An 8,911-nucleotide genomic window follows, 5' to 3' on the forward strand; every position below is an offset into this window, starting at 1 on the left:
ACTGTCACTTCTATAGAGTCTGATTTCTTTTTGTTATCGCTCAGTTTCTTTTTGGACTCTGAGCCTGTCAGTCCTTGGGTTCCTTTTGAATGCTTGTTTAAGTGTGGCTTTGATTTTACGGGCATGAAATTAAGCACCGTAGATGAACTGAAATCACCTGCCCTTCACCATATGATGCAAGAGCTGCCCTCATCTTGCCCTGGTCTCCTCTTCCCCCTCTCAAATTCAGCTCATGCTCAGTGACTGCTTGTGGCCTGTTGTCATGCCCAAGCTTTCCCTGCCTGGTGGCACTTGCTCCTGTGTTCCTTTCTCCTATAACCCTGTGCCTCCATATCATTGCCTGGAGAGAAACCTTTTCTGTAAACCATCTGTCAGCGACTCAGGTCGCTTCCCCAGAGAAGTGGGCTCTATTATGTTCTAGCCTCACCCTCCAAAGACCAACGCTCTCTTTGCCTCGGTGACAGCCATGTGATATGATACTGCAGACTCATCCATTGGTTAATCGTGTTGCAGTCCAGCTCTATTGATTTACATACGGTTTGATGAAGCCCTAGCACTATTGCACAATTGGGACGAGCCAGAGAAAGCTGTAATGTGATTAGGTATTAAACTTTAAAGAAAGAAAAAGTTGCACTTGCTTTAGGCAACAGATACGTGGTTGAAAAATTGCTTGTAAATATTTATTTTTTTTAACAAACCACAGGGTCTTTAAATTCCATTAACTAATCTCTGCTGTGTAAAAATAAAATGGACTACTTATAAATCAGTTTTTTGTTCAATAAAGATTTTATGACTAAGAATACTTACTCATTATAGACTATTGGAAAATGTAAAAGTATATGTAAAAGGAACAAGACACAGTACCTTCTCACAGACAATATTCTAGCAATACCTTACCTAGTCTTCCACGCTATGTACACAAATAATATATTTTTATTGCATAGTGTATGCATTTTAGGATTCTTTTCTCCTAATAGTATGTTACATTCCAGACTGGCCTCATGAACTCGTGATCACCCTTCCTCAGTTCCTAGAATGATTATTTTTAAATCCGTCTCATGCAGTACCATGTGTCTTGGAACTTGCTATGAAAACAGGCTAGCCCTGAACGCTGGGACCGGAATGACCCAAGACCTTTCAGAAGTCAAATCATTATGTATTAGACATCTCCCATGTTCCTCTACCACATTCATACCCTGTGTACCAGTGTGTTAGTCAACAGCAACCAAGTACTAATAGCTATCATGAAGCTGAAACATCCCACCCAGTGATGTCACAGTTATGGTATCATACATCTATGCGTCACTCGTATGCATAATATACTGTTATAAACTGGCCACCATGATGACTGTCATACAATAAAGTAATACAAATAATTCTGCATAGAACGAACTATTTGTCAGAGTTTCTTTCTATTGATAACCATTATGATTAAAAGGGAAAAGAGGGGGTTTCCTTGGCTTACTTTGAAAATCAATCTGGCACTTTCTCGGAAAATCAGGAATAGTACTACCTCGAGATCCAGCTATACCACTCCTAGGCATATATATATCCAAACATTCTCAACTATTCAACATGAAATCTGCTCAGCCATGTTCAAAGCAGCTCTACTCTTAATAACCAAAAGCTGGAAACAACCTAGATGTCCCTCAAAAGACGAATGGATACAGAAATTGTGGTACATCTACAAAATGGAATACTACTCAGCAACTAAAAACAAGGAAATCATGAAGTTTGCAGGAAAGCGGTGGGAACTAGAAAAGATCATCCTGAGTGAGGTGTCCCAGAAGCAGAAAGACACACATGGTATATCCTCACTTATAAGCTGATATTAGACATATAGCATAGGATAAACATACTGAAATCTATACTCCTAAAGAGGCTGAGCAAGAAGGAGGACCCTGGGGAAGATGTTCAAACCTCATTCAAAAGGAGAAACACAGGGTAGAGACTCGAGGCAGGAACCTGGAGATGAGAACTGAAGCACAGGCCATGAAAGAACACTGCAGTCCACCTGCCACGAGGCGGCCAAAGCTCTGTGGGCTGAGCTCTCCAATATCAGGCATTAATTAAGAACATGCCCTGTACACCTGCCTCTAAGAATATGCTGGAAGCATTTTCTTGATTAAAGTTCCCCTCCCAGATAATTTTGTCTTGTGTCAAATTTTCCAAAAATAAAATTTAAAAAAGGCACCTAGGATCGTTGACCTTTTGACAATTTGACACACAAATGTATTACTCTTAAAGCATTAGCTCTCCTTTATTATTTATCGCCAATTTCATGTTAATATCAGTGGCACAATATAAAACACATTCCAACTTTTTAAAGCCCTATAGCCCTTAAAACTCAAATTTGAAAGTTAAAATTCAGACATTTAAAAGCTCAAAAAACTCAGTCTTAAAAAAAAAATAAACAGTTCAATGCCATTAAAATATAAAGTTTTTCTAAAAGTTCAAAGTTTCTTTAAAAATCCAAAGTCTTAACTGTGGGCTCCTGTAAAATTAAAAATAATAATAATGAATAAAATATTTCTTATTCCATGGGGAATCAGGACAGTGACACGATCTAAACGAAGCAAAATCCGGAGTCTAACTATGGAAATTAAACCCTGTAGCTAAACATTCACGTCTGGAATTCACTCAATCTTCTGGGCTCACACGGGGTAGGGCATCTCCACCTCTCAGGATCTGCCATTCACAGATCACATACCTAGTCTAACAGGCTCAGGCTGGCTCCACTTTTCTGCTGTCCCTGGTGGTCATCTCACCATTCTGGTATTTAAACATGCTAATGTCTCCACAGCCTCAACCTTCATCAACGGACCTCCTAACCTCTCACAGTGCCAAAGCCCCATGACCTATTCATGCCTTCAAAAGCAGGACTGCATGGAGATTCTTACAAGTAACCTGCATGGGAGTTGTTGGCTACCCAGGTGGACCACAGCCTGTGAGAAACTGCTCCCAGATTTTACCAGGTGATTCTGGTCTCAGCTCCAGCTGACCAGCATCAAATTTTCCAATAAAATAAAGATTTGACAGTACTGGTCCTGATCCCTTGTTAATCACAGCTGACCGTTCAGAGCCACCTGACCAGAGACCACGGACTCTTAATACAAAACACTGCACAGATGGCTTCAAAGGACTCTTTGAGTGACTTTTAAACTTTCTTCTGAAATTATACAAGCCAGACCCCTTAATGCTGAACTGCTTTCAGCATTGTCTTTCAAGTTCCCACAACAGTTCATTGAGCTCTGAGCACTTAATGGCTCTCCTAGCCCAAACAATCTCCCCCCAAACATGGTCAGGTCTGTCACAGCAATACTCTAAGATCTCTTCCGTAATTTGCTTTTTATTTCTGGGACAAACACCATAACCAAAAGCAAGCTACTGAGTAAAGAATTTATTTCTGCTTACAGTTATGGGCCATCACGAAGAGAGGTCAGGACAGCAACCCAGGGCAGGAACCCGGAGGCAGGAACTGAAGCAGAGACCATGGAGTAACCCTGCTTCCTGGCTTCTTCTCCCTGGCTGGCTCAGCCTGCTTTCTTGTACCACCCAGAACCACTTGCGCAGGCACAATTCTTAGTAGGCTGGGCCCTCACACATCAATCATTAATCAAGAAAATGCTCTGCAGACTTGCCCTCGGGCCATCTGATGGAGGCATTTCCTCATTTGAGGTTCCTTTTCCTAGCTAACTCTAGCCTGTATGAAATTTATAAAACACTAACCAGGACACTAGTTAATAACAGACCACACCACTGGTTTATGTGTTGGCCGCCCTATACCATTCACTGTTCTTTTAGACTGGGAGAAGCAAAGGTAACTAAAGATGCTGCAGGAACTATTTGGAAAAAAAAAAAAAAAAAAAAAAACTATGTTATTACAGAAGAAAACAATCTCCCTCGACAAACCCATGTTACCACCCCTTTACACCTTCCAAGAATTAAGACAAGGAGTTAGAAGACTGATATTAATAGTTGTCATCTTGTGTGAAACTGGGCTATGCTGAGGTGCTTGTATCTTAGTTCTTTTTTAAATTTTTATTTTTTATATTGATTACAGTGTATTCACTTTGTATCCCAGCTGTAGCCTCCTCTCTCATTCCCTCCCACTCCCACCCTCCCTCTCATCTCCTCCCCTCTTCAAGTCCACTGATAGGGAAGGTTCTCCTCCCCTTCCATCTGACCCTAGCCTGACCCTAGGTCTCATTAGGATTGGTTGCTGCACTGTCTTCCTCTGTGGCCTGGCAAAGCTGACCTTCCCTCAGGGGGAGGAGATCAAAGAGCCAGCCTAAGAGTTCATATCAGAGACAGTCCCTGTTCCTCTTACTAAGGAACCCACTTGGATACTGAGCTGCCATGGCTACATCTGCATAGGGGTTCTAGGTTATCTCCACGAATGGTCGTTGGTTTGAGTATCAGTATCAGAAAAGACCCCTGTGCCAGATTTTTTGGTTCTGTTGCTCTCCTTGGGGAGCTCCTGTCCCCTCCAGGTCTTTCTATCTCCCCCTTCTTTCATAAGATTACCTTCACTCTGCCCAAAGTTTGGTTATGAGCCTCAGCATCTGCTTTGATACACTGCTGGGTAGTCTTTCAGAGGCCCTCTGTGGTAGGCTCCTGTCCTGTTCCCTGTGTTCTCCCTCTTCCAATGTTCATCCCATTTGCCTTTCTGAGTGGGGAATGATAATCTTACCCAGGGTCCTCCTTGCTTAGCATCTTTAGGTGTACAGATTTTAGTATGTTTATCCTATCCTACATTATATGTCTAATACCAACTTATAAGTGAGTATATACCATGTGAGTCTTTCTGCTTCTGGGGTAGCTCACTCAGAATGATCTTTTCTAGTTCCTACCATTTGCCTGCCAATTTTATGATTGCCTTGTTTTTAATTGCTGAATAGTATTCCATTGTGTAAATGTACCACAATTTCTGCATCCATTCCTCTGATGAGGGACATCTGGGTTGTTTCCAGATGTTCTGTCTATTAGGTGTATCTTAGTTCTTAACCAAAAGGTTTTAAAATTAAAATAATAAAAAGCTAAAAACCATGAGTAGAAAGCCTGGCATGGTGCTGCATGCCTACAGCCCCAACATTTGAGTGCCTGCAGCAGGAAGATACTGCATAGTGAGTACCAGGCCGGCCAGGACCACAGAGTCAGACTGTCTCTGAACAAACACAAGCAGCAAAACCTTACAAAAAGAAAGAAAATTGCATCCTATAGCTGTACATTGTGTTTGTTTCAAGCTGTTAAGGGAAAACAACAAATTAGTCTGAAAGAATATGATAGTAAATTATTTCTTTACTGAAGAAAAAAGTGTTTTAATAAATCCAGTGAAGAGTGTTCTAAAGTGTACAGCTGGGAACAGTCATATCCTGCCTTCTCATTTATTACCAACTCAGTGACTCACCTGGAACAGGTGCCCAGTATGGAAGCGCCACTCATGGCAGATGTGCCAGTGTCTTTTGCCTTTTATACTGCACCCATGTCCTTCCTTTCCTATGATTAAACAGCTACTATTTTCGTTATGGTATTATTTGCATCAGCTTCATTTACAGAGGCGGCTTTGTGAGTTTTTAGCCTAAGAATGATCTAAGTAGGAAGTAAGCTGTTCCTTCTGAGTTTAAGTATAATCTGAGATATCCACACAGTGATTAAATTACCCCAGAATGTATCCCTCACATGAAATGATTCATGACGGTCTACATTCAGATGGAAATTGTGTAGTCATAAAGAAAAAGGTTAAGAGAAACAGTCATAAAAGATTAGAAGAAACAAAATAAAGACAGGATTTATAATGCATACTGGTATAGCTGGGAAATATGGAATTTGGTGTCCAAACCACTGAGTTAGTCTTTAGACTGTATAGCTTCTACAGGGCCAATCTTGGATTCTTCCCACATTACAAGATTATTTTTCTTCTGATAGAAAATTGAGCTAACACTTGATTCACAGGTCATTTAACAATTAAATGCAGTAAACTCCCTAATTGTTATTTAGCCTATGTCAAATCCTCAGCCTCTTATACAACCATCCAAAGCAAAGTCCTTAGCCAATGCCCATCATCAAATAGATACAAGTGTAAGAAATAAAGAGGAACCAAGATTTAAGATATAAAAAACCATAGGCCAAGAAGAAAGAAAGCTCTAGTGGGGAAAAGGGTCAGGGTGAAAAATCTAAGGTCAGAAAAACACCTGTGTATAGAAATTGACATGGAGGGAAGGGCAGAGCCAGACAGGCAACACTCCAGGGTAAATTAGAAACCCCTTCCCACAGAGAGTTAGACATTTTTTTGAGCCATTGTAATCAGGTCCAGTGGTGACCTTGAAGATAAAGTAAAGGCCTGCCAGCATCCTTAACATGACAAACTCCAAGCCTGGCGTACACTCTCTCTATCACTGTCTGAAGAATGGAGGAGGTACTCTTAAGACATAAAACCATGCTTTCATTCAGCACAAAGTACAGTGAGGCTGGTCCAATGTCTCACTATGCTTCTCATGCAGTGCTGATGACCTCAGCTCTATTCCCAGAACCCATCGTGGAAGGAGAGAAATGACTGGGGTATTGGGTGTGTCTTCTCTCCTCTCTATACACACATACACATACACACACACACACACACAAACACACACACATACACACCACATATACATACTCACAAACATATAAGAAATGATATTTTTAAAATATTTTACAAGAAATTAATATATAGATATGATTTGTCTGAAGGTCTCTGGTGCTACCATGGCTCTAGCTGCTTTTCAATCTTTCAGAAAAAAAAAATATATATATATATATCTTCCTTCTGTCTTCTACCCACCTAGTCAAATGCCTAGCCATGGCTCCAAAAGTCACACAAGAACCTCAAGGAACAAACAAACAAACAAACAAACAAAACACAAGATGCAGCAAAATGGGTTTTTTATTCTTCTCCCTTACTCTACCCTCTTAGAGTGCCCCCCAAATCCTGCTTACAAGTGGCTTCTTCCCATATCTACTCTGAGCATGATCACCAGTCCATAGTGCTCTTTTATGCTTAGGTCAGGCTTGACCCCTCCCATGGAGCCAGATACATAGAAAGGGAAACAAAGCCTGAGTTCTCTTGCGATCCAAGCCGTGGGCTCTGGGTGTTAGAGGACTTGCTGGCATGGCATTAGCTGCAAGGGAGTGGGAAGGCCGCTGAGCACTCCCCTAGCTCTTTCTCAAGCAATGGTTGCTCACGTGGCTCAACCTTAACACGGGGCTCATTATCACACCGGAGACAAAATTACCTTCAGACTGTAGCTTGAATATGGTGCTCTTCCTCTGAAATTCATGTTGGACTTAGTCCCCACTGAAAGGTATTAAGAAAGGTGGAAATTTAACCTGACTGTAGGGTTTAGAGCTGAGGCCTTGGGGTGGTGGTTAAGAATTGATGTGATCATCACAGTCTCCACAATTGAATACTGAGAAACATAAAAAACAGAGAGGGACCAGAATAAATGCACACCCAATCACATTCTTTGTTTCTGCTCAAGGACTCTGGCACCAAGACAATTCACCTGATACAAGTTAACCTTGGATCAGAACCATGAATCAAAAGAAACCTCTAGAGAATAGGCAGCCTGCAAGGACTGTATCATTTGCAATGGAAAATGAACTAAAGTAACTCCCAAGTGTGTGTGTGTGCTGTTACAGTGGTTAAAGACAAGATATGCACAAATGCTTTGTAAACTAATTCATGAGAGGTACAGGTGCAACTTCTGTTGAGTGACAGCAGGGCGTCCGCTTTCAGCTTCTGCCAGCTGTGGACTTGTGAAGATTCACAAGCCAGGAAAGGTGCTACATGACACCATTATTATTATTATTACCACTCTCGGAAAAGTTGGCAGACAAAGCACTGTTATTGATCACATACACTAAATAGTAAATTGGGTAGCCTGGAGCTTTTAAGAACATACTGCACCTGTCTTAAAGCTTGACAAAGATGATTGTTGATAGCCTATCTGACAGTGGGAGCCACTTTAAATATTCTGTCAAAGACAGAGAAGTCCTGAGTGAACCCCAGCAGGAAAACAATTTGTTGAAATCTCAACAGGAACAGTTTTCAATGTATTAGAAATTTGAGTACTATATGCTTGAGTTACCTTCAGAACAAAACTCTATGCATGAATACACAGATGAATGCAAGGGAAACAAGCCAGAGGGATGCATGGCCCATTCACTCCCAGAAGTCTGCTAAGACTGTCAAGAAGGTGACCATTACCTCTGTTTCCTGATGAATCAACCCAGCCACTTGGCAGTGATGTCAGGGAAAACGATCAACAGCCGGAAGAATGATGTAACCATCTGATGGGTATATGAGTTGTAAAACCATCTGTCCCTGTGCCCAGGCATCATTGATTTCTATGTCACACTGCCATGGCCTTGTGGAAATTGCTTTGTGAATTATTTATATGCTGTATGAGGAATCAGAAACTTTAAGGTCAGGGTGGGTAGGTAATGACTGAGAGTCAGACTTCCAGGACCTACCTTTCTGCAGCACACAAGGAGGACCACAATTGGGGCATCATGGTAATCCTAGGACCTCTGTCCCATCCCAAGGGGACAAGGAAAAGGCCCAGAGAGCATACCAGGCTAGCCATTCTGCTAACTACCTCTATGCCTCAAGTTTCCCCCGACCTCTCACCTTTCTCATCCAGTCATCATATCTCTTCTACAATAGCTCTCCTCTCCTGAATCCACTTCAGATGCTGAAATAAAGAAGGTAATTGTCACTTCTTAGCTAGCTATTATTGTGTCACATGTAAGGCAGAAATAGGATGAGAGGCAAAAAAAAAAAAAATGACTGAACTGAATATGTAAAAAGTGAATGCAAGATGCAGTAAAACTATTTTGATAGGTAGATAGATAGATAGATAGATAGATAGAT

The 8,911-nt window shown here is 41.3% G+C and overlaps 1 long non-coding RNA gene across 5 annotated transcripts in view; it reads right to left on the reverse strand.

Annotated features, from left to right (window-relative positions):
- LOC132656510 (uncharacterized) overlaps positions 1 to 3,547 on the reverse strand; it is a 141,362-nt gene extending 137,815 nt beyond the window's left edge. For 3 of the 5 annotated variants that reach the window (XR_009594264.1, XR_009594261.1, XR_009594260.1), the window contains exon 1: positions 3,415 to 3,533. This is a non-coding gene — a long non-coding RNA (uncharacterized LOC132656510). Of the gene's footprint in view, positions 1 to 3,414 lie in introns of all 5 variants that reach the window. The other 2 variants (XR_009594262.1, XR_009594263.1) reach the window with 2 other exon arrangements.
- Between the last annotated feature and the right edge of the window lie 5,364 nt (positions 3,548 to 8,911).

This window comes from Meriones unguiculatus, chromosome 9, assembly GCF_030254825.1.
Source record: "Meriones unguiculatus strain TT.TT164.6M chromosome 9, Bangor_MerUng_6.1, whole genome shotgun sequence".
In the NCBI taxonomy this organism is placed as follows: Eukaryota; Metazoa; Chordata; class Mammalia; order Rodentia; family Muridae; genus Meriones; species Meriones unguiculatus.